Source organism: Peromyscus maniculatus, chromosome 8 (assembly GCF_049852395.1).
Source record: "Peromyscus maniculatus bairdii isolate BWxNUB_F1_BW_parent chromosome 8, HU_Pman_BW_mat_3.1, whole genome shotgun sequence".
Classification (NCBI taxonomy): Eukaryota; Metazoa; Chordata; class Mammalia; order Rodentia; family Cricetidae; genus Peromyscus; species Peromyscus maniculatus.
Window position 1 is genome coordinate 105034199 of NC_134859.1, and position 25360 is coordinate 105059558.

General features: G+C 51.3%; 2 long non-coding RNA genes across 3 annotated transcripts; one reads left to right on the forward strand and one right to left on the reverse strand.

Moving 5' to 3' along the window:
- The first annotated feature begins 2944 nt into the window (after nt 1-2944).
- Nucleotides 2945-24782, forward strand: LOC121831533 (uncharacterized). Of its 2 annotated transcripts, none has more exons than XR_013041996.1 (4): nt 2945-5045; nt 6898-8832; nt 11596-15370; nt 15490-19020. It is a non-coding gene; the product is annotated as an uncharacterized LOC121831533 (long non-coding RNA). The 2 variants fall into 2 exon arrangements; XR_013041997.1 differs by lacking the exons at nt 11596-15370; nt 15490-19020 and adding exons at nt 23903-23956; nt 24356-24782 and having other exon boundaries at nt 2954-5045.
- Nucleotides 8282-10237, reverse strand: LOC121831535 (uncharacterized). Its single transcript, XR_006075055.2, has 3 exons — nt 10048-10237; nt 8682-8801; nt 8282-8409 (listed from the first exon to the last, which is right to left on the reverse strand). It is a non-coding gene; the product is annotated as an uncharacterized LOC121831535 (long non-coding RNA).
- Nucleotides 24783-25360: the final 578 nt, after the last annotated feature.

Below are 25360 nucleotides of genomic sequence, written 5' to 3' on the forward strand. Positions count from 1 at the left end.
GTCAAGATGTCTTCTCAAAACTGCCGTCTCGGGGATGTCCCCAAGCCTTAGGCAGACACAGCAGGGTCTGCAGGAGGCAGTGATGGGTGAGAGTGGGAAGATGACCCCCCCTCCCACTGATAAAATTGTTTTGATATTGGGCAGAAAAGGTTGTATAGAAAGTTCAAATGTTAAATTATGAGAGAAGTCATTGAAAAAATGACTTGAGCCAGTGTTTGGGAGGCTGAGGCATGAAGAAGGCAAGTCTGGAGCTAGCCTGGACTATGTGAGGCAGTGGTGGTGCACACCTTTAATCCCAGCACACAGGAGGCAGAGGCACGTGGATCCCTGAGTTCAAAGCCAGCCTGGTCTATAGAGTGAGTTCCAGGACAGCCAGGGCTACACAGAGAAACCCTGTCTTGGAAAACCAAAAAACAAAACAAAACAACCAAACACAAAACAGCTTGAGTGTGAGTGATTACCTGACGCGGCTTACTATATGGACTTTTTTTTTTTTTCATGTGTCCCATTTGTGGATTATAAGACATAAAATCTTATGGCTCATTTTTGTAATAAAAAGTACTTTGGGTTGGTGTGGGTATACCATAGACAACGAAGAAACACTGGACCCCTGTTAGCTAGAAAGGGGTCTAGCTAGGCTCTCACCCCAACTAGAAATTTAGAGTAGGAAATTACGCACCACTGGCCTGCCTAGTGACCTCCAGATTTGATGGGGTCTTGTACCTGATGAGCATGCAAATCCATGGACAGTTTTTGCTGAGTCACAGATACCTGCAAGTGGAAGGAACAATAAGACCCAGATGATGGGTTACATTGTAGCCTTCTTTGTAGCTGAAGCCAATGCTCAGTGGCTAAGAGCACTGGCTCTTCATGCAGGGGACACAGGTTCAATTCCCAGCAACCACGTGGGGGCTCACAATCATTTATAACAGCAGTTCCAAGGCATCTGACGCCCTCTTCTGGCCTCGGTGGCCACTGCATGCATGCGGTGCGCAGCATTAACAACTCATACACATAAAGTAAATACGAGCCGTTTTTCTAGTTGTCCTGGTAAATTTGTTGTGGATCTCAACGTGGGTTTTACCCCTCTTGTTGAATTTTTTTTTGACAGAGGGTCTCACTCTGTGGCCTAGGCTAGCCTGTGCGGATCAGGCTGGCTTCAAACTCAAAGCAGTTCTTCGTGCCTCAGCCCGGGTGCTGGTTTCACAGGCGTGGGGAGCCTTTCCTCCGCTGCTGGCTGTTGGCTGTCAGGTGTATCTCCACGATACCTAACGGCTTGGGCAGAGGTTCGTGTTTACCACCTGTGTTCCTTTTTTAATGAAATTTCTCTTTTCAAATCTTTTGCCAACTTTAAACCTGAATTTTTATTTGTTATTATTTTAGAAATGTAACCCAGACTCTGTAACCCAGGCTGGCCTAGAAATCACTATGTAGCCCAAACTGGCCTCTAATTCTTGGCCATCCTCCTCCTCAGACTCAGCCTCCCTCGTGCTGGGATTACAGGAGTAAGCTGTCATGCCCAGCTCTTCATCTTACTAAGTTGTGAGAATTCTTTCCATGTTCCACCTAGACTGAGTTCTTGAGCAGATTTATGTTTTACAAGTAGTTGCCCACTGCTTGGGACTTATTTATAATCTTAAACTCTCCAAAAGCAAGAAGACTTTTAATCTGAGTATCAGTTCATAGCTTGTTCAATCCCTAGTTCACAGTGTCCTTCTTTGCTTGGGGGCGGGGGGGCTTAAATTTCTAGGTTACACATGAAGTCTGTGTCCCGCTGGCTTTGTGTTCAGGGATCAGGGATGGGCTGAGATGTGCCTGTTTGGTTATTTTATTAGGATTTTCTATTTCACCTTTTTCTTTTTTTTAAGCAGGCAGATACTCTACATCGCACTGCCGTTTCATGAGAATGCTGTCCTTTCCCCAATGGACTGTCTTTATTCCTCTGTGGGAAAAAAGTGCCTGTGCTACACTGGCTTTGAAATCTGGATTACCAGTTAGCGAGTCTTCCATAATCTGCTTGGAATGTGTTTGGACTTTTTCGTGGTCCACGTTTTTTTTTTTTTTTTTTTTTTTTTCTTGGCCCCTGGGTCCAGCTACTGGGACAGACACTGCAGATGTTGCTGGGTTCAGGGGTTCTCTGATTCCCTGGAGTCACAGTTACAGCTGCCTCCAGGGGAAGTTAGGAAGAGTCCTGGGCCCTGTGAAGCCGGGCCAATGGCCACTGATAGACCTTGGCCACAGCTCAGCCCGCTGGGTACCAGGTGTGCATGTGAAGCCAACCTCTGGCGCAGCGTGCTAATCTGGGGGACCGGCCTTGTCACAGCCATGTCTTCTTCCTGGGTACGGAGGGGAAGAATAGGAGAGGAGGAGAAGAGGGTCAAGGAACCAACATGGGAGAAGAGACACGAGTGAGGGAGAGAAGGAGGAAGGCAGGGTGAAGGAGAGGGAGAGGAGGAAGGAGGAAAGAGAGAGAGAAGGAGTGAGAATACGGGGGAGAGATGGAGGGCGAGGGAAGGAAGGAAGAAGAGAGGGAGAGCCAGCGCACAGGCACTCACACCCATCTTGTCCTCCGGTACCCTGATCAACTGCTGTTAAAAATAGAACCCTCTCCTTGCACAGATTCTCAAATGACACCCACCAAGTGCCCATTAACTCATCAAAGTGGCGATTCCAAATTGATTATCTCGAGTGTAAGACATAATAACATGTTCATCATGGGAAGTAATTAGCGGTGGAGTGGGCCGGTGGCTTGCCGTTGCCTCCTGGTGCTAGCTGGCGACCCGCGACCGACTGAGCTGAGCGCAGTGGCCAGTCATGTTCCAGGGAGCAGGCCATGGCGCGGGGGGGTGGGGGGGGTGGGGTGGGGGACTCGTCCCTGCTCCTCCCCCCGCCGCCAGCCTGCGGGGACAGGCAGAGCTCCTTGGAGCCTGCTCGGATGCGGATTCCCGGCGCTTCCAACTGGCTGAGCTTGGGATGCGGGGCCCTGCACAGTTGCCTTGGAAACCGAGCAGCTCCACTGCATTCCGCTGACAGGCTCCCCCCGCACCCCACCCCACCCCCCGCCCCGCAGGAAGATCAAGTGCCTCCGGAGCGCCCTTCTCCGAGTCCCAAACTTGGGTGAGTGCCCACCCACTTGGTGAGGCAGATGAAGAGATGCTGGAGGGGAGCATCTCTGGGAAAATGGCTCCCAAGGGTGCGCGGAGGAGGCAGCTTGTGAATGGGGGCAGGGCTCTGGAAGCATCCCGCCATCCTTTGGAGGGGAGCTTTGGTCCAGCTCTGTGGCACTGCTCAGCCTGTCGTTCTGTCCTCTCCTCCTACCCTCCTTGCCTTGAATCAGAAACCATCTGGAAGAGGCTAGGCTTATCCTGGTGTGTGTTGGAGGGGGTCCCCAAGCCCCCTCAAGTCTGACAAGCTCATTTCCTGCTGAGTTGCTCTCCTGGGGTCATCGCACCGCCCGAGGTCACATGGGCTGGTCTTTGGTGGGAAAACACCCTTTGCTGGCAGCCCCGTCTCAACTCCCTCAGAGAGTTAGGTGTGCCAGCTCCTTCAGAACTAGGTTCCTGTCCTCAGGGAGGCCTCGTGTCCTTTTTGACTAGAAGGGGGGGGGGGAGGCAGAGGGAGGAGAGAGAGAGAGTGGAGTGGGAGCTCTCTGCAGATTAAGCTGGGTCACTTGATAGGAGCTGGGTTGCTTTACTAGGTGGCCAAGAAGGGCCACTCTGACATTTAAACTGAAATTCGGTGACAGAGAACCAATGTTATAAAAAAATGGGACGAGGAAACTTCAGACAGACTAATGATGAGACCTCCAAGCTTGGTACATCAAGGGGCAAAGAGGGGGGGGTCTCTGAGTGGCAGGGGTGAGGCCAGCAGGGGTGAGGCCAGGGTGCAGAGCCCTGGGCTCTCCAGTGGAAGGAGCTTGGATCTGTTTCCAGGGACCATGAGAGGCCTGGAGGAGCGACCTGATGTGATTAAAGACATTTTAATTTTTTAATCGTTTAGTATATTTAATTTATTGTGAGCGTTTTTTCCTGTGTGTGTGCATGTGTGTGCCACAGTGAGCATGTGGGGGTCAAAGGGCAGCTTGCAGGAGATGCTTCTATCTTTTCACTAAGTGGGTCCTGGGGATTGAACTTAGGTCGTCAGATTTGATGGCAGGTGCCTTTATCCGAGTGGCCATCTCACCCACCCAAGGTAAGTTTTGTTTGTTTTGTTTTTGAATTGCGGTGAAATGTACATGACAGAAAGTTGATTATTTTAATCACTGAAACTATTAAGTGACTCAAACGCATTCAAAGTAATATTACTGTCACCACAGCCGCTTCAACCCTGTCCCCACGACACCCCTACCCCGTCTCTCGGCCGCCCCCACTCCACTCGTCTGAATGCGATGACTCCAGGGAGTCTCTGAGTGCACCCTGCAGCCTGTGCCCCCGACACTGACTCACTGCCCTGAGCAGAATGGCCCCCAAGTTCATCCATGTTGGGGCAAGGATTGGAACGTATGTCCTGCTTGTTTGTTCGTTTATTTGAGACAGGGGCTTACTATGTAGTGTAGGAGCGTGCAGTCCTCCTGAGTGCAGCCTTCCTGAGCGCTGGGATTACGGGCAGGGGGCACCACCACACCACGGCCAGCTTATGTAGTTCTCAGGTTCACACCACGGCTTCATGCAAGTACTCTACCAACTTACCACATCCCAAGCCTGCCATTTCATTTCTCTTCAAGTTGATATCCCACATCTGTTCTGGAGACTGGTCCATACTGCTTGTGCCGGAGAACCTGGAGCCTGGTGGCCTGATCTCCATCCTGTCAGCACTGGGAACATGAGCCTCTCTGGTGTCTGCCACATTTCTCTTCTGTAAAATGGGTAGACAGCAGTGGCTGCCGCCCAGGGTTGTGGGACCCACTGAGACATTGGACCCTGATGTTCAGGGTAGAGATAAAGTGGAGCATATACCAAAGTTGCAGGCTCCCAGAGGAGACCCGATGTTTACCAGAAGATGATTGACTTACATGGCTCAGGCACAGCAAGCCCTCATCCCATCAGGTAAGGCCTTGGGTAGCTTTCCTGTACCCTACGCCCCTGGTTCCAGCAGCCGCTCCAAATATAGCCTACTGTGGCCCTGTCCTGCATATAGTGGTCTCTTTGCTGTGGTAGTATTTCATTTCCTCTCTAGGATTTAGTGCCTTGAGTGTTTTTACATTACATTTGGTGCAGGAGTCTCGTGGAGAGCAGGTCCCCTGCTCTGTCACAGTCCAGAGGGATGGAGAAGTCTCATTGAGAGGTGGAAGGAGATTGACAGTTTCCATTAGAGGAGCATGCCACTCTGAGGATCCGGTGGGAGCTTTGTGTATACGCACGCACACACACACACACACACACATGTGCGTGCACACACACACACACACACACACACACACACACGCACACGCACCTCCAGGGCACAGGGTACCCTAGGGGAAGCCTCAGAGTGGCTCTTGAAGAGGGAGGGACTGCCCAACTGTGGAAGATGGCCGTTCTGCTTCTCTCTGGGTTTGGACAGCAGCATCCTTTGTCCATCCTGCTGCAAGCTCTGAGGGGTAGTGCACCCCAAGTTCAAATGGAGGTTCCAGTTCATTGCACAAGCGTGGGCAGCTTCCTCCAGGCCAGTACCCTACCCAGCACTGGTCCTGTTTTGTTTTGTGTTGTTTTGTTTTTGAGACAGGGTTTTTCTGGGTAGCCCTGGCTGTCCTGGAACTTGCTCTGTAGACCAGGCTGGCTTCAAACTCACAGAGATCCACCTGCCTCTGCCTCCTGAATGCTGGGATTAAAGGTGTGTACCACAACCACCTGTCAAAATTTATTTTTATTTTTTAAGACTCATTTATTTTGTATGCAGTGTTCTGCCTGCAGGCCATAAGAAGGCACCAGATCTCATCATAGATGGTTGTGAGCCGCCATGCGGTTGCTGGGAATTGAACTCAGGACCTCTGGAAGGGCAGCCAGTGCTCTTAACCTCTAAGCCATCCCTCCAGCCTGCACTGGTCCTGTTATCTCAAGCCTGTGCAGTAGCTGCTGCTATCCACCCATTTTACAGAAGGAGAAAGTGAGACTCAGAGAAACTGGCATGTCCAGTGCAGACAGGGCAGGGATCAGGCTGTCTGGTTCCAGGGAGTTGCTCCTGTACCCTCTACTGTAGATAGACTTCTCACCTGGGAGCCTGGTTAGAATATTCAGACAGTTTGCCATGTCCTGACTGTCAGGGACACCCTAAGCACCTTCTCCTGCTTAGGAGCTGGTGATTCCTCAGGAAAGCTGCCATCTCCAAGCAACCATCAGAGAGAGCAGCCTTGCCAATGTGTCCTGGTCTCACTTGCAACCAGCGGCCTGGTTCCATTACTTTCACCTCTAGGCATCACCCTCACCTCCAGGCCTGAACAAGCTTCTTCAGAGACAAAGGGCTTGGACTTCAGTGAGCAGCAGCTGTAGTAGGGATGGCAGTGGGAGGTGGGGTAGAGGAGGAGAGGGAGGAGGGGGAGGAGGGGAGGGAGGAGGCAGAGGATGGGAGGGAGGGAGGAAGGGGAGGGGGAGGAGAGGGGGAGGGGAGGGGAGGGGAGGAGGAATGAGGAGCTACAGAGGAGGAAGGAGGGGGAGGAGAAGGAGGTGAGGAAGGGAAGGAGGAAGGAGGGGAGGAGGGGTAAGAAAGAGGAAGCCAGGAGAGAGAGACTCAGAAAGGGAAAGGAGGGGAGAAGAAAGAGGGGAGGAAGGGGAGGAGGGGGAGGAGGGGGGAGGAGGAGAGGAGGAACTGGAGGTCATCACGACAACCACAACCCGGCCTCATGCATCAGCCCCTTGCTAAGCACTGTACCACCCTACCTTTTAAAATCCTCTTAGCTCCCTTCTATTCTCCCATTTACAGGCTGAGAAACTAAGGCTCTAAGGAGTTAAATGATCTACTCAAAGTCAAGGTAATTATGGGAGATGAGGGCTGGGATCCACCTTGCCATGCCCAGATCCTGCCTTTTTCCCCTCAGCCATGCTGACTGCCAAGGGTCCCAGACCAAGGCTGCTTCGAGGCTGCAGACAGATGCACACAGGACTCTAAGTGGGCCAGAGGGCATCCCTGGAGGGTTCGGCAGGTCTCTTCTAGGCAGGAAATGGCTTTTCCATCCCTGGGTCACAGGAGAAGCATGTGAGTGTATCAAGAATGAAGGCCAAGCTGAGGCCAGGTGGTCTAGGAGCCCTGGACTCCCTGCATCTCCTTCTGCACTGATCCCCCACAATCCCTTTCACTTGGGGCTGCTCTTTTGTGTTGTTGGTTCATGGGAAGCCTGTGGCTCACCCCGCTGTGGGCTGGCGAATCCACTCATTAGGGGTCACCTTCATATCCTGTGTGTCCTCAGAGGGGAAGGGATCTGGGGTTCAGCTGTGGGTCATCTCTTCCCTCACGTCTCCGCTGGCTGCCGCTTGGTCTCCAGCTACATACTGCTCCTCTGAGGAACGGCAGGACAGCTCTGGACTGTGACAGCCTGGGTGAGTCCTGAGTGGCTTGAACTCTCTGTCCTCTGCCCACACCTCTGTGGGGAAGGGGCCACGCTGCGCATTCATTTGTCCCCAGGTTGCTGTGGCCCACCAACCCAGGCTCCTTTAAGACTTAGACGACTGTGCTTTGGAGCTGAGGCTTGAGGTATATCAAAGGTGCTATGGTAACGTCACTTTTAGTGTTTTGAGGACCTCCACATACTGGTCCCCACATTGGTCGCAGGTGCCTAGTTGACGTTCCCAGCAACAGTCAATCAACACACCACAGAGATACCTGTAAGCACGTTTGCTGCAGAGTCACTCAAGTTAACAAACTGGCCTAGATGCCCATCACCAGGTGAATGGATAAAGAGAGTGAGGTGTGGATACTGGAATTTTATTCAGCCAGAAAGAGAGAGATTATGCCATTTGCAGGAAAATAGATGAAACTAGAGACATTCTCATGATGAACTAGGCCAGACTCAGAAAGACGAGTAAGTCCTCTCAGATGGGGAACCTAGGTTTTGAAAAGTGTGTGTGTGAGTGTGTGTGTGTGTGTGTGTGTGTGTGTGTGTGTGTGTGCGTGCGTTGAAAACAGAAGAGGGATTATTTGACGGTTTGACAAGAGGAAGGAGGGGAGGGGACAGAGACAGTGACGGGGTGAGCCTGAGCTTTTTTCCTGTCGAAACAACTAGAAATGCTGTAGCGAAGCCCATCGTTTTATACTATGGATGCATGCTAGTCAGAAGATAAAACACACTGTCCCATACAAATAAAAAAAATCCCACTCATGTTTTCCATGTTCTGGTAGCCAGGGTGGCTACTGTGAATTCTTTTTAGCCGTTGCCCCTGCATGGATGAGTCATTTTCCACATGTCTTGGGTTTTCTGGGGTCTTTTTCTACTTCTTCCTGTAGAAAGTAAACAGAAACATGAGAACTCAGATCCAAAAAGATGCAAACATTACACGAAGTTGGGTTTCTCCAGCCCCACTGTACAGCATCCTGCACCAGGACACAATGTCAACAGGACTCATCAGGGCTGAGGAAGAGCTCCCCCACCCTGCCCTCATCTCTCTCCTCAACCTGCTTTTATCTTTAACTCACTGAATGTAAATCAGTGTAGACTCGAGGAGCACCTTGGGCAGGGGAGGGCAGGCCCCGAGACCTTGACCTTGACTCACAGAGGATAAAACTTCTCTCAGGCCCAGATGAAGCCAGAAGCATCCATGCCCGGGGTCAGCCGTGTGTGAGCCACAGCCTTGGGTTTGGGGACCCGGCAGGAGCAATGGCTGCTGCAGGCCCTGGAGGATGGAGATAACGTGTGATAAACAGGTGCGTGCCTCCCCCCGCCCCCTCGGATACCCGATGTTCTTTATGGCCTTGCTCAGGTAGATCATTATTACCATAAATTTTCTTATCTCTGATGCTTTTTCAATTATGGGTAACAACAGGAAAGGGACCGTTGGCTTCTGAAAGGTCACCAAGACATAGAGCTGCTTGGGAAGGGGTGACACTTGGCTGGCTTGTGTAAATCTCCACAAGTTTTATGCACAAGTCAGGGCAGAAATGTAAGCGAGATGCATAAACTATATCAAGATTTACAGGGTCTCAGGGGTTAAACATTGCCTCTCCTCTAGCTGTTTGTGTGGGAGTTGACAATTGTTCTTTCCCAGTGTTTTACACACAGCTCCTAGCGGGGCACCTGAAAAGTGACCAGTGACCTCCCGAGGACACGATGATAATTGGTGAGGACAACTGGGTGTCTGGGAAACCCTGGCTCCTGGGGAACACCTAAGTCACATGTCCCTCAGCGTAGCATCCAGGCAGCAGCTGGTGACATTGTCCTTCTGAGATCTGACGGCTGGGACATGGTGGCCTGGGTTCACACTCCCCAGTGTGGCTCCGGGACAGCCTGTGCTCAGCCCTGGGACTGGAGTTGATTAGTGGAAGAGCAGGTCTGGGTACCTGTGTTTGTAAGAAATTCCTCAGGGGTAGCCTGGTGTGATGCTACGCACATATAATCCCAAAATTTAGGGGGAATGGAGGCAGGAGGATTAGGAGTTCAAGGTCATTGTTGGTTACATAGTGAGTTCAAGGCCAGCCTGGGATATATGGGACCCTGTCTCAGAAACGAGAAAAAAGGAAGGAAGGAAGGAAAAGAAAAGGCAGGCCTGGAGAGATGGTTCACTGGTTAAGAATATTTATTCTTACCAGGTGGTAGTGCACACCTTTAATCCTAGCACTTCGGAGGCAGAGGCAGGTGGATCTCGGTGAGTCGACAGCCAGGACTGTTACACAAACCCTGTCTTGAAAAACCAAAAAAGAGTATTTTACTCTTGCAGAGGACCTGGGTTTGCGTCCCAGCACACAAATGGAGGCACACAACTGTCCATACCTCCATTTCCAGCGGCTCTGATACTGTCTTCTGGCTTCCACAGGCACCAGGCACGCACATGGTGCACACAGAAATACATAAACTCATGTACATATAAAATAAGTAAACAAACAAAAAGCATCGGGGGCAGAAGAAGGTGCTAACAGATATACCTGGCCAGGCAGCTGGAGCTTGATGTCGCGCCCAGCAGGTGGCTCTGTGGAGGTAGCCTGGCCCAGGATCAGCACAGACATTCCGGGGCTCACTGGGTAGAGGAAAGTGGCCCTGACTCTGCGGCTAACTTCAGTCCCACGCTTCCTGTTTCTTGCCACAGAGAGATTTCCTTCTGGGAGAGAGCCGATGCTTTCTCCAGGGCCCTTCTAACTGCCCCCCCCCCCCCCCCGCGCACCCCCAGACTCATGCTTGGAGAGTGGGGAGAGCTGTCTCCCACCCTTGCCGAGGCCTCTTTTCCTTGTTGATCCCTGTCCCCACTTGGAATAGTTACTTTTCTGTTGCCGTGATAAAACACCGTGACCAAAGGCGACTTACAGAAGTAGGCGTTTATTTGGGCTTATGGTTCCCGAGGGATGAGAGTCCGTTATGGCGGGAGGCAAGGCAGCCGGCAGGCACAGCGGCAGCAGCAGCTGCAGCAGGAAGCTGAGAGCTCATGTCTCAGCTGCAAACATGAAATGGGGCGTGCCTACACGCCCCTAAAACCTGCCTCCACTGACGCACTTCCTCCAGCTAGGCCACACCTCCTGAGCCTCCCAACAGCACCACCAACTAGAGACCACGTGTTCAAGCGCCCAGGCGTGGGCGCCTCATTCAACCATTACACCATCCCTTCTAAGCGCCCTGCAGTCCCTCAGGGTTGCAGAATATTTAACTGCAAAATGTGCTGCTGTTTTTCTTCCCGTGTCTAAAGTTCCTGATTGGTCTAATAAAAAGCTGACTGGCCAGTATCCAATATCGAGGGAGGAGGTTATAGGCAGAACTTCCAGGAAGGGGAGTAAGTAGGAGGAGGATTTAGGCTCAAGGAAGGGAGAAAAGGAGATGACAGAGAGGTGCCAGGGGCCAGACAGACACAGAGGAAGCAGGAAAGTAGGACATACAGAATGAAAGGAAGGTAGAAAGCCCTGAGGCAAAATGCAGATGGATAGAAACAGGTTAAATTAAGTTATAAGAGCCAGTGGGACAAGCCTAAGCCAAGGCCGAGCACTGGTAATTAATAGTAAGTCTCTGCGTCTTTATGTGGGAGCTGAAAACGCCAGCTACCCCTCGGCAGGCAGCCTCCATCCCTGGCTTGCTTCAGCTGTGTCCTTGATGCTGCTTTTAGATTTATGGTCATTCTAGATGTTCCCAACAGCCCTCTGCAGATGCCACGCCTTCAGGAGACCTTCCTGTCACCCTGGTGGAGAGTGACCTGTGCCCTAGCTGGTGGCCCCTTCTCTGGTTCTCTAGTGACAATACTTGCAGACACTGTAGGGCGCTGTGCTTACACCATACAAGGGGACTGCTTCCTTGGGCAGCGACCCTGTTCTTTCATTCTTTCTTCCACATTTCCTCACCTCACTCTGAAAACCACAAGAATGCAAAGGCTCAAAACAACCCAGTCCTGGAGTACTGGGTTCAAGTCACTACACAGCCACTTTTGATTTGCATGACAGGGGCTCAGCATCCTTGTCCACAAAGTAGACATGATGGTGCTATTGGTCTTCTAGATGCCTGTGGGTCTTAAGTAGAAGAGGGATGAGGTCCTTGGGGCTGGACTTGCCACACCCGTGACCAGGCAACCCAACCCTGCGATGGAGGTGTGCACAGCTGTGATCCTGAACCTCCCCTTCAGTTCCAGCCTTCTTCCTTTTCAGTCTCTCTGGAGGTAACATTGCCTGCCAACTTGGCAGGATCAAGAAGCACTTAGGAGACAAAACTCTGGGCAAGTTTGGGGCATGCTTGTGAGGAAGTTTCTAGATTGGCTTAATTAAGGTTGGGAGATCCCTGTTCCCCACTCCCTGGGTCCTGAGCATTATTGATGTCATCCCTTGAGCTAGAGACTAGAAATGCATAAAAAGGAGTGTGAGCCAAGCACCTGAGTACAAATGGACGTTTCTCTCCCACCTGCCAGTTTCCAAATAACCATTCAGAGGCTTAAAATTACTTATAAATGCTCAACCAATAGCTCAGGCTTGTTACTAGCTGACTCTTACACTTAAATTAACCCATATTTCTATGCTCTGCCATGTGGCAGTACCTTTGTTAGTATGGCACGTTCATCTCCTGCTCCCTCTGCATCTGGCTGGTGACTCCTGACTCTGACCCTCTCCTTCCCATCATCCTTGGTTTGGTTGCCCTGCTTATGCTTCCTGCTTGACACTGGCCAATCAGCATTTTATTAAACCAATTCAAATGACAAATCTTTTACAGTGTACAAGAGGATTATTGCACAGCACCTGAGTTCATCCCTCTCTGCTCCCTGGCTTCAGATGTAGCATGACCAGCTGTCTCATGCTGCTGGCGCCAGCTGTGACTCTCCCACCCCGACAGAAGCCTTCAAGTGTGAGCAAGCTAAGACCTTTCCTCCTAGAGTTGTTTTGATCCGATGTTTTATCAAGATTTGCTGTGGTCTGCTGAGGTGGCATCAGAACACGCAGGGAAGCAGCTAATGATATCTTTCACACAAATAAATAAATAGCGGTCACCCCCGGGAGTCCAGGAACCATACTGCCATCCCCTTCCCTCTGCACTCACCACAGCCCTGGATGTGCAGTGGGCCCCACTTATCCCCCATACTCAGGGCCCCATGCTCCTCCCTCATCAAGGCAGCCAAGGCATCATAGGGCAGGGTCTTCACTGCATGAAGTGTGTTAGGAAAGGACATGCCAAGAGAGCACAAAGCTCTGGGACCCCGGAGTGAGAGGATTCCGTTTAGCAGAGAAGAGATGGCTGTTTTCATACACAACTCAGTTCAGGGAGGTAGCTGGATATCCGAGGTATGTTCCACCCTAACTTTCTCCCCTGGAACCACCATCCCTCACCCTTTAGTCTGACACAATGCTGCATAGAATCTGGTCTGTTTCACCTTCACTGGAGATGGATGGAGGGGACCCCTGTCCTCACAGCCTCTTTTTCAGGACAAAGGCACAAAGGCTGGCCTCGAGGCTCAGCAGACCGATGAGGCACTGGAAGCTGCTGGGCAGGGCTGTTCATCACCTTGGAGGATGACAGAGAGGAAGCAGGTGTTTGGCTTAAGATGACAGAAAAGAGCAGGCAAAGTACATGGGACAGAGACGGTAGAGTCTTGTGTCATTTCTCAGCCCCATTTCCCTCCACTTAATGGTCCCATAGATTATGGGACCCAAGCAGTGGATGCCTGTGAAGGTTATGCCATCGGGTGATGGTTTCCAGGGGCAGGAGAAATAATTGCGGATTTTCTGTCCTACAAAGACCCTTGCTGTCTGCAGAGTGCTCGGTTAATCTTGTTCTGCTATGTTCTGAGTGAGAACACGGGGTTACAGCCTTCCTTTGCCACGGGAAGAAAATGAGACCGACCTCTCCCCAATTGGCTTTTCCCCCACCCTTTTCTTTTTTGGCGTTTTGTTTTGAGACAGGGTCTTACTATGTAGCTCAAGCTAGCCTGGCACTTAGCTATATAGCCCAAGGTGGCATCAAACTCACAGCAATCCTCCTGCCCCCAGTCCTAAGTGCTAGGGTTGCAGGTGCACCCCATTGAGTCCAGAATGACCTTTCCTTTCACATGGAAGAAGCAGGTGGGTGGGGTGGGTCAGGGGCGAGGGGTCCTCTGGTCCTCTCTCTTAATCCTGCCCTGGAACAGCATCGAGTTTGTCTGAGTGGTTCTGCAAACCCTTTGGCCTTCGTGGCCAGCCTCTTCTCTGCATTTAGGAGGGTGGAGGGGAAGGGGGGAGGGGGGAGGGTAGGGAGGACGGGCGGGGGAGCTGGAACTTTGTGAAGGTCATGAAGGGCATGCCCCAAAGAGGACCGTGGGACCCGGGACTCTTCCCCTGTGCTTCCAACCATGAGATAAGCAGTTTGTTCCACCCCAGGCTCCTACCATTCTCCCTGAAATCCTCAACAGAGGCCTGAAAGCCATGAGTCTACCTCATCAGGAAATGGACCTCTAGAAGATTCTGTGACCCAGTGGCTTCCCACAAGGCTCAGGTCCACAAGGATGTCACCCTGGGGACCAAGCCGTTCACACATGTGGACCTCTGAGGGACAAGCATCCCAACTCTGGCAGTTTCTCTTTATGGAGATGAAGAAGGTTCAGAGGCCTGTGTGTATAGCTCCATGGGAGAGAGCATGCCTCGTGTAACAAATGTCCTGAGTTCTGTCCCCAGCACCAAGAAAAGAAAGTTCCAGAACATGATAGAGGTGCTGGTTGCCCAACTTTTTGACTGAGCTAAATGGCATTGAATTACCACTTTCAAAAAAATTGTTTTGAGACAGGATCTTGCTATGTAGCCCCGGCTGGCCTCAAACTCTTGGAAACCTGCCTGCCTCTACCTCCCAAGTGCTGAGATTAGAGACATGCGCCACCTCACCTGGCTAAAGTGGTTGGCCTACGTCATGCTATTTTAGCCTCTAGATACATGTGTGCATCTGAAACTCCACAGGACCTGGGGAAGGGCCCTGAAGGTGAGCCAGAGAGTGCCCGGGTGAGGGGTAAAGAGCGTGGTTCTTCTTGCTTTCTTTAGCTCAGCAGTAGCGGCTGGAGGAAAACCCCACACCCTCACTGAGTCACCTTGGGAATTGTCTGGACAGACCAAAACCCAGGTGACGAGCTGAGTCTTCTCTTCTGACACCCATTGTCACCCAAATGCCCAGGCCCTGCCACCCAGAGGCGATGCCCTGAGTGGTACAAGGGCAGCTGCTGACAGCCGGGTCAGAGGGGACTCCAGGAAGCCCGGTGTGGGCGAGGCTCACGGCCTCACTTCTGCCCAGTCTCCCCTCTGAGCCAACAGGCTTTGTCTGGCTCTTCCCCCAGCAGGCACAGCCCCTTAGGTTGGCTTGGCATGTGGCCTACAGAGGGCAAAAGGAGGCTGCTATCCCTGCAGCCTTGGGCCTTCCAGGTCAGCTGGTGCCTTCCGCAGCTCTATTGTCCTGGAGGGACGGACGGACTCAGCTCAGAGCTCCCTGACTGGCTGAATTCCACTGCGGACTGGTCCTGAAGACCCTGCTACTGCATCCTACCCTTATCAGGGCTTCATGTTACCCAAGCCCAGATGGTAGTGCTCACCAAACCTGCCACCCCGACCTACCTGCTGCCCAGCAGTCCCAGCCCCACATTGTCCCTAGCTTCAGACTCCCCTGATTCCAGCCCTTCTACCCCCACCCCCAGTCCCCGACACAACTGCTCCCCGACCTGGTTCTCTGCCCCTGGAGTCAGAGAGGAGACACAGATAGACCCCATTCCAGTTGTCTAGCTTGGCTGTGGAGTGCCTTGGAAGTGACCCTCTGGAGCCGTGGTAGAAGGATCCGGTGAGCTGATATCCCTGTGCGTGTGGACTGGAAGGAGGGTGGGGGTGCTGGTTAGTTCTGCAGGCTCCTGTAAGGGGGGCTAAATCACTCTTGACCCTTCCTCTTTGTTCTGGTCCCAGAAGCGCCCAGGAGCCCTGCAACCTGGACTCTTTCCTCTTCTGGACCAGTTCCCTTCTCCACCATGCACCATGCTCAGACTCAGCTTTATTTAATTGTAAACCAAACCTCTGGCCTGGTCTGGACCAAGGACCAGGGAAGCAGTTTTATGAAGGGGTTTTGCAAGCCACGGGGACAACTGTCCCCAATTCAGAGAAACCTCCCTGGACAGAAGGGCTCTCGAGCGAGCGCCCTGGCATTAGCCACTGAAGAAAGCAGAGAAAGAGAGAGCTAACCCCACAATTAACACCTCCCCCAGCTGGAGGAGCCTGGCTGGGTGTGTGGTGTCTGCCCCAACCCCCACCCAGCCATGGGGACACCCCCACAAGTAATCCTCCTGAAGAGAGGATAATTAATTCAAACAGACCCTCATCCATCCCAGGCTGGGCCCTTTGACAAGGCAGAGGCGGGAGGTACGGGCGGCAGAGCGGGGCTCAGAAGTCTGGCAGGCTAATCCAGGGCTCAGGGCGAGCTTGTTCCGGCCCTAATGAGACTCCCGGGCATCAGCCAGGCCTGCTTTGTCTCTGGCGGATGGGGAGGAGGGCAAGACCAACTTTATTTTCGAATCTGGACTGACTCACAGAAGTAGCATCTCACTTGAAGGGCACCCCATCTATCTGTGGCCCTCGCTGCATGAAATTGTATTGGCTCGCCACTTGCTATCTGGCCGGGCGCAGCTGGGCCGTAAGTCATCGGCGATAACGTTCTTTATTATGCCTCCGTGTTTATGAACTGTGCCTGCGAGGGAGACGATAGAAATATGCAGCCGTATGCAAAGGCGGACGGGAGGGGGAGGGGGAGGGGAGCATATGCTAGTTGCTAGGGCAACCATGGGGCTATTTTGGGCATCGGATTTTTTTTTTTTTCCTGGTGATAAAAACCATTTTCTTGGGCTGGCTGGCCTCTCCCCTCCCCCTTTCTGAGCTGCATATTTAGGAAAGGAGTGACTTAATTTCTTAATTAAACATTATGCTATCCCCTCCCTTGCCGGCTTTCAAAATGGATGGAAAAATAGAAAGGTGTTGATGAGTGTTCTTGAGTAGAAGGGAGCCAGCGCTGTGATGGAGAGGTGTGAATAATTCACTAATCTCTGCTGATCCCCGCCGCCTCCCCCTCCACACACCCCCCTTCTACCTCCACCGACTTAACTGTGATAAACTCCCCCAGTTCTAGACCTGAGCGCAATCTCAGAAGCTCCAGGTGTTTGTAAGCAAGGGGAATGCCAATGAGCTTGGGAAGGGAGGAAGCAAGCGCCTGGAAGGTGACTGTATCCCAGGGCACAGGCAGCCCTGAGAAACAAAAGGCAGCAAGATGCTGGGAACTCGCCCGGCTCTGTCTCCATCCATGACACAGATATCCCTGGGGGAAATGGGGGCCGGGAGAACCTGAGCTGTTTCTAGCCTGGCCAGCTCCGTGCCCAGCTGTAGAAACCACACTGCTGGAACTTTCCATCTCCCTACCCCATGTTATCACGTCCCTGTCTCATAGTTGTGGGTGCTCAGGAAGTGAGCGCAGCCGGGGAGGAGCCTGTGAGTGCTCCTCTCAGCCTCTCTCCAGCCTTTGCCCGCTGCCCGCCTGCCTGCTCAGCCGCCTGCCCCTGGCATGTTCTGAGTGAGGAGGCAAGGGAAGCCCACAGGGTATTGGGGTTCTTTGGCTCAGTACCAGGCTGAGGCTGGGGGAGGGGGGTGGGTACCCAGCAGTCCCTTTCTGGTTGGTGCTCAGACTTCCCTGTTCTGTTGACCTTACCCAGACACTCCATGTGAGACAGGCAGGTGCTAAATGCCCTGAGAATAGGGACAACCAGACACGCCCCCTTTGTCCACTGAGATCTGGTGTCAGGTCTAAAACATTCACCTGGATCTGGAAGCATCTTACAGGGCTGGGAGGCTTCTGGAAGATTCTCTAAGTGTTCGTGCGGGTGGGGCAGAACCCATCTAGCTGGTCTTGCACTTACTGTGTGGAATGGGCTTGGGCCATTAAAGCATCCCCCCCTCCTTTAAAGGTTTATTTATTTGATTTTATGCGTATGGGTGTTTTGCCTGCCTGTTTGTATGTGTGTACCACATGCAGCCTGGCTCCCAGGGAGGTCTAAAGAAGGCATCAGATTCCTTGGAACTGGAGTTACAGACAGTCGTCAGCCACCTGATATGAGTGCTGGGAACTGAACCCAGGTCCTCTGGAGGAGCAGCCGGTAATCTTAGCTGCTGAGCCGTCTTTCTAGTGCCCTATGCTTTATTTTTAAAACAAACTTTTAATTGCATATTATCCAAGGAATATGTATTTGTATAGAGAAAAAAAACCCAGAAACTATAGAAGAGCAAATTATACATGTATTTTTTTCCTGCCTAAAAATGAAAGATGATCTCTTTTCTGCCTTTTTATTCTCCTTGTTTATTGTTACAAACTTGAAATCACATTGTATCCTGCTTTTTTCCCCCTGGCTCACCCTGGAATCCTTTCCCTTAAATAGTTCTCAGCATATATCTGTTTTCCTTTTGTGGCTGCATGCAATTTTAGTGTAGAAGTATCCCACTGAAGCATTCTGTGTGTGAATCAATTATTTTCCATGTCTTTCTCAGGCTGTGCAAGCGGCAGCTTGTGATTCCAATACCAACTGAAGCCAGAGCTTGGAGCCAGGCAGGGGTGAGCCCCTATGTCTTTGACGCCTGGCACTAGAGCCGAGGCTGATGGGAGAAGTCTGTCAATCAGAGGAGAGCGAAGTTAGCTTCTGCAGTGACATTCGGGGGGTAACAGACCAAACACCCCTTCTGCCCCAGGACAGCTGGCAGCGTTTGGCATCTTGGACAGTGAGGGAGATGGAGTAGGAAGAGGTTGAAGCAAAGGCTCCTGGGAATGCAGTGAGCTGGAGCTGTCCAGGGAGCGGGCTGTGCTGTGCTTGGGTTCTGATTGCCCTAGCCAGTCCAGGGTTGCTCTGAGAGCTGCCTTTTGCTTTAGGGGACCTGCAGGCAGTGCCCTCCCTACTCCCTTGGAGGGAAGCAGGGCCAGTGTGGAGTCGCGGGTGACAGTTTTGCTCTGTTTCTTTCCTATTTTGGGCCCATACACTTGTGCAATATAAAGGAAACCGTGACGCCCCCTGGGGCTCCAGAGACACGCCCACCTGTTCCTTTTCCTTTGCTGCCTTCCTCCGTTCTTTTTAAGGAAAAAATTTATTTTTTATGTTTAATTTATGTATATGTCTGTGTGTACATGCATGCAGCTGCCCAGAGAGGCAAGAAGAGGGTGTTGGATCCCCTGGAGCTGGAGTTACACCCGATGTAGGTGCTGGGAATCCAACTTGAGTCCTCTGCAAGTCATATTAGCTGGTGAGCCATCCCCGTGGTACAGTGCTTCACTGTGAATCTTGACGTACAGAGAGCTGGCAATGGTTCTGGAGGAGAGTCCTCTCAAGAGAGGATTTGGTGACTCCCTCCCCCAAAAGGTCCCCTGCTCTGTGTCCTGACACCTCCCCCAGGACTGTGTGTTATTGTAAAAGCCAGAGACCTAACTCATGGAAAGGGGAGAGTGTGGTCGAGGTCATGTTACAAAGGGGCTTTACCAGAGGATGGGCTTCCTTCAAAAATTCATGACTTACTTCTGGCCACCAGGGACGAGGGATGAAGAAATTGCAGCATCAACCCCCCCTGGAGCCAGCAGTGCTGGAGTGCGCCCTAAGTCCCTGCCCTTGGGAGCAAGAGGCAGGAAGATCTGACGTTCAAGGTCATCCTTGGCTATATTTGGAGTTGTAGGCTAGGCTGGGATAGATACCCTGCATCAAAAACAAACAAGCAAGCAAACAAATACGAATTAAAAAAGGCAGGCCGGCAGGGAGGCACAGTGGCCAGCTACAGCAGAGAAGTGAATGAGCAGTGTCTTAGGGAGACTGTTGCTACAGTGAAACACCACGACCAAAGAAACTTGGGGAGGAAAGGGTTTGTTTGCCTTACACCGCCACATTGTGGTTCATCATTGAAGGATGCCAGAAGCGGAACTCAAGCAGGGCGGGAACCTGGAGACAGGAGCTGATGCAGAGGCCATGGAGGAGTGCTGCTTACCAGCTTGCCCTCCATGGCTTGCTCAGCCTGCTTTTCTTTTTGGAATCCAGGACCACCAGCCCAGGGATGGCACCACTCACAATGGGCAGGGCCGGGACCCTCCCCAACCCATCACTAATTAAGAAAATGCTCTACAGTTGGATATTTATTTATTTATTTATTTATTTATTTATTTATTTATTTATTTATTTATTTTGTATACGGTGTGCCTGTGTGTCAGAAGAGTGCACCAGATCTCACTATTGATTGGTTGTGAGCCACCATGTGGTTGCTGGGAATTGAACTCAGGACCCCTAGGAGAGCAGCCAGTGCTCTTAACCTCTGAGCCATCTCTCCAGCCCATACAGCTGGATCTTATGGAGATATTTTTTCAATTGAGGTTCCCTCCTTTCAGATGACTCTGGCTTATGTCAAGTTGACATAAACTAACCAGGACAAAGACAAGGGTGGACAGACCTTTGAACTGAAGCAAGGTGATTTCCCACCACGTATCTGATAAGGGGTTAAGATCCTTCATATATAAAGTGGCCTATGATTTAATAACAATAAGTAGCCCAATAGAGAATGGACAAAGCTGGGGACGGTGGTGCCCACCTGAAATCCCAATACTCAGGAGTCTGAGGCAGGAGGATCACAAAGTAAACAGACAGACAGCTATCTGACTAGGCTACATAGCAGGACCTGTAAGACAGAACAAAGGGAAAAGCAGACAAGGGCTTGAACAGACATCCCCCACCGAAGGACAGAGGATGGCCGATGCAGACCTGGAAAGATGTTCACCGAGCGTGGGTCACAGGGACGGGAGATGGCACCCCCCTCATGTGAGTGTCATAAAATGCAATACCTTATGACCAGCGAGCTCACTTCTGACTGTGTATCCAAAAGAGCCCAGCCAGGATCTTGGGGGAAACCATTGCATGGCCTCATTGTGACCAATGCTGTGTATGGAAGCAGCTGACTGCCCCATGGACAGTGTTTGGGTAGATAGTGTGATACCTGTGATAGAGTAAGGGACATGCTTGGGTAGACAGTGCGTGGACATACCTGTGATGGAGTACTTCACCTTAGAAACAACTAAGTCTTGTCATATGAGACAACAGGACTCAGCCTGGCAGACACCAGGGAGACCAGCCAGTCACCGAGGGAAATACGTGGGTCCACCCAGGTCAGCTGTGTCCAGACATCAAGATCTAAAGACTCAAAATTGTGCAAACCTGAAGCAGAACAAGGGTTGGTGGGAAGAGGGACTGAGAAGTGGCTGTCATCTGAAGTAGCCGAGGGAGCCTACTAAGTCCTTCCGCCCCTGGGTATTCAGAAGTCGCCAACTACACACAAGCCCTTGCTCTTGGGCTTTGAATCTTCTAAAGCTGTGAGCGAGACATCACAAGAGTTTATCATTTCCTCTAGGGATTTGTTACAGCGTTTGGTGTGGACTAAGACAGGGTCAGAACAGCCAGCAGCAATGGTACAGTAGCCATGCTAGTTTCTTGGCCTACATTTTGATTGATTGATTGATTGATTGATTGATACTCATGTTCATGCACTTTGAATGCATGCCTGCCTGTGTGAGCTCATGTACCACACAGTGTATGTCTGGAGACCAGAGGGAACTTGTGGGAGTCAGTTCTCTCCTCCACCACGTAGGTCCTGGGGAGTGACCTTGGGTGTCAGGCTTGGCAGCAAGAACCTTTGCCCTCTCAGTCATCAAACTGGCCCCAGTTTCTTGGCACTAATCAATGGCCACCGGACGATGTTCAAAGCGGGAGAAGCTGGTTGTAGGGGGGCTTCTCTGTCTTAGCTTGCCTGGCAGGCTAGCCTGGGCCATTCTCTGCTGTGGGTATCACCACTGGTGTCATGCAGCGTTTACTGGGGTCCCCATCCTGATCCACTAGGTGCCTGTAAGATGCCCAGTTTTGACGATCACAGGTGTCCTCTGCTCCCGATGAGACCAGAGACCTCACTGCTCCCTTTGTAGCATCCTCTAAGTCTGCAAATATTCCAGAGTGAAAGTGCTTAGCTTCAATGTGGCAACCCATGTCTGCAATCCCAGCACCAGGAAGCTGATGCAGAGTCGCAAGCTTTGGTCCAGCCTGGGCTACATAATGAAGTTAAAGTGGGGAAACTGCCAGATGCTGGCCGAGTCGCCTCTCCTGATCAATACAGGAAGACATGAACTAGGAAACGAGGGGACTCAAGGCAACAGAGCCCAAGGGTACAAACTGTACGACGAGGCTCAGTTTTATTATTATACCCCATCTGATAACAGTTATGAGACGACAGGTCAGCAAGGAAGCCTGGTTCACAGGCAGCATCTTCAAGGGAATATAAAGCATGGAATTATTATTTTTTCTTCAGAAAAACATCTGAGGTGTGGGAACATCATTTGCCATGACTATTCTTTAGAAATTGAGGAAGGTCACAGGCATTCCTGTGTTCCTTCCCATATCCGTTGGCATTCTAAATTCTCTTCTTGAGAAATATGAAAATGGGATGTTCCCATGCCATATATTCGTTCTACGCTCACATAACCTCAAGTCAAACTCTAAGTCCATGGGAAAGCATTCAAGGGATGGGTACTTGTCGACACATGCATTTCAGTATTGTTCCTCCCACTACTCACCCACCTCAGGCACCCTTTCTCGGTCCTGTCAGACACCCTCCATGCCCCACAACTGAGCAGTCAGGCCACCCTCTGCCTCTCTGCCCTGGCTAACTTGACCCTCAGACATGAAGCAGTTTCAAAAGTGAGGTGCAAGTCGGGTGTGGTGGCGCTCACTGTAATCTCAGCATTTATCGAAGGTTCCCTCATCCTCAGCTCTACAGTGAATCCACGGCCAGCCTGACCTACAGGGACCCTGTGTCAAAGCAAACGCACAAACTGATGAACACCGTCAGAGCCCCGCCTTTCGTCCACCGGAACATGCCTACATCTAAATGAAGTTTCCAAGATTCATTACAGAGTGAGAAAAGCTAGTGCAGAGGCGGCGAACAGGACGAAATCCTACGTGTGTAAAGAATAAGAAAGCAGAAGACCCACGCCAGTCATTTGTGCATGAACATGTCCGTAAGGACCACCAGGAGCCTCTCCTCATGGTTGTCCGGGGAGCTGCAGGAGAAGAAGACAGACCCTGGACTTGAACTCAGTGGCCTCCGGCTGGGCCCCCAGATGCCCCTTCTTGTCCTGGTGGCTCTCTGGCTTTTCCTGAGCAGAGCTCTGGGGATGTCACGATAGGTTTCTAAAGTAGCACATCTGGGGGTGGGAGGGTTAAAACCACAGCGTCCTTCAAGCTAATCACCGTGACAGAGTGCATTAGATGCTCAAGTGTTGCTGTGACAAGTGCCTGGCGAGAAGGAGCTGAAGGGGAGGAGGGTGAATTTCAGCTCAGAGTTTGAAGGGATACAGTCCATCATGGTGGGGAAGGAACGGCGGTAGGAGAGAGGTAGCTGGTCACATTGAATCCCGTCAGGGGCAGGAGAGAGATGAATAATGGCCCCTTCCTCCCTTTTATTCAGTCCAGAACCATAACCTGTGACATGTGTTCAGGGTGTCTTCCACCTCAGTAAAGCCTATCTAGAAACTCCCTCACAGACAGGCCCAGAGTTTTTTTCCATGGTGACTCTAGACCCTGCCAGGTTGACAACCAATGTTAATCATCACATATGGCGAAACACTGCCTTATGTTAGCCGGGAGGTGGTGGTGCACACCTTTAATTCCAGCACTCGGGAGGTAGAGGCAGGAGGATCTCTATGAGTTCAAGGTCAGATTGGTCTACAGAGCAAGTTCCAGGACAGACAGAGCTGTTACACAGATAAACCCTGTCTCAAAAAAAACCACAAAAACAAGCAAACAAAACAAATCCAGGGACTTAGAATGCTGCACCCTCATACAACAAGTATCCCATGTGTTTTTTCTCCAGTCACAGTCAACTCTGGCGTGAGAGAAGTTGGGAGTGAGGAGAGGACAGACACAAACACACCAAGAGGTCAGTGTGCTAGAGGAAGGGAGACAGACAGAGAGAGACACATTCTGGCTGCGGTGCTTTAAATGGGAATGGCCCCCATAGGCTCCTGTTTGAATACTCCGGTCTCTAGTTCGTGGCTGTTTGGGGAGGTTTAGGAGGTGTGGCCTTGCTGGAGGGGATGCGTCCCTCACTAGGGATGGAGTTTCAAAAACCTCCTACCATGTCCAGTGTGCTCTCTGGCTTCTTGACTGAGGTCTGAGATGGGAGTCCTCAGCCTCCAGCTCCAGCTGCCATGTCTGCCACCTGCTGGGATGCCATCCTCATGGAGATGAACCCTGACCCTACACCTTTCCTTCTATAGGTTGTCTATCACAGCTGTAGAGGAGTGACAGGACACTGGTCCAGCGCCTCTGAAGTAAGCCCTCAGTGGAATCTCCTAGGACTCTGGCAAGCTGCTGAGAGCCGCAGCCTGGGCAGGCAAAGAGGGTGGGGTATGTGGAGAGGGGTGGGGAGTCTCCAGTCTGAGGGTACCACATCAGGCAGGGATGCTCTATGTGGGTAGACCTCTGCCAGGCCTGTGCTGGAGATGTGAAGACTTTTTTCCCTCTCCAGGCATGTCCAGCCTTTTGGCATGGCTTTGACATATTGTTATCACTGAGGACCATGCAATGGAGTTACAAACAAACAAACAAAATTTCCCCCAAAACGATTTTTCTTATGTTTTGAGTAAGTTCTCAGTTTTGTGTTGTGCGGAATGCAGGCACAGGCCACAGGCTGGATATGCGTGCTTCTAGAACCTTCCATTTTCCTCCAGCAGAGTTCTGACCCGAGCTGCTGACCCAGAAGATGGAATGAAAAGATAGATAGACTGGAAAGTTCATTCTGGCTTAATCCAGGTGGAATTTCATCAGAGCTCCTGGAGAGTTGGACAGCAGAGCGATGGGGAGGGAGCTGAGGCGGGAGGACAGCCCTTCCCCAGGCGGGCAGGCTTCGAAGGGAGGTGGAGAGTGGGCTGCTGCCACAGGGCTCCCTGTGACCCAGCCTTAGGACAAAGGGCGGGACCTCCTGTCTTCCTTCTCCAGGAAGTGATTAGGCCGACAGACCTGTTGTCCTCTTGAGGAGCAGCTACCGCGGATGTAATTACCCATTCACTCTGTTATTAGCTGGGGTAAGAGACAGAGATGCTCGCCCTGCTCCTGCATTTCAAAGCTTACTCACACGCCCGCATCCCTGATATTAAACACAATGAGACTTTTTTGAATTCAATTAAGCATTTGCCTACTGTGACTCTTTATTCATCGCAAATTGTCTCAGTAAATAATCTTCATCAAAAGTCAGAACCAATCCCCATTAGTTGTTTAGATTAATTAATGGGTCCCCCCGGAGCCACCCAAATGAATTCAATTTGAACGTCAACAACTTGCGATGGAGTTTCCCAGGCCGGCATTAAGACAATATCAAACCTGCAATAAGTCACATTTAAAATGTTAATTCAGGGAAGCTTTCCATTTACAGTATTTAATTAAATCTTTAAATAAACGGCGCGGGCTCAGGACCAGATGGTTCTGCATTTCCATTGTAGAGTGGAGCCTCGAAGTCATCGAGGGAAGTATATTGGAGGCGTAGCATAGATAAGCAGGATATATGGAGCAATAAAATCTAATCTGGTTTCCAGTGGGGAGATTCAGTGTATGTACACAACCCGGGCTCAAATTGTAAGTTAATTACATTAACCCCGGTGTACTCGGGGATCTGAGCAGTCCGAGATGAAATTAGTCTTTTTCCTATCTTAAGATTCTTTTCAACTTCACTATATTAA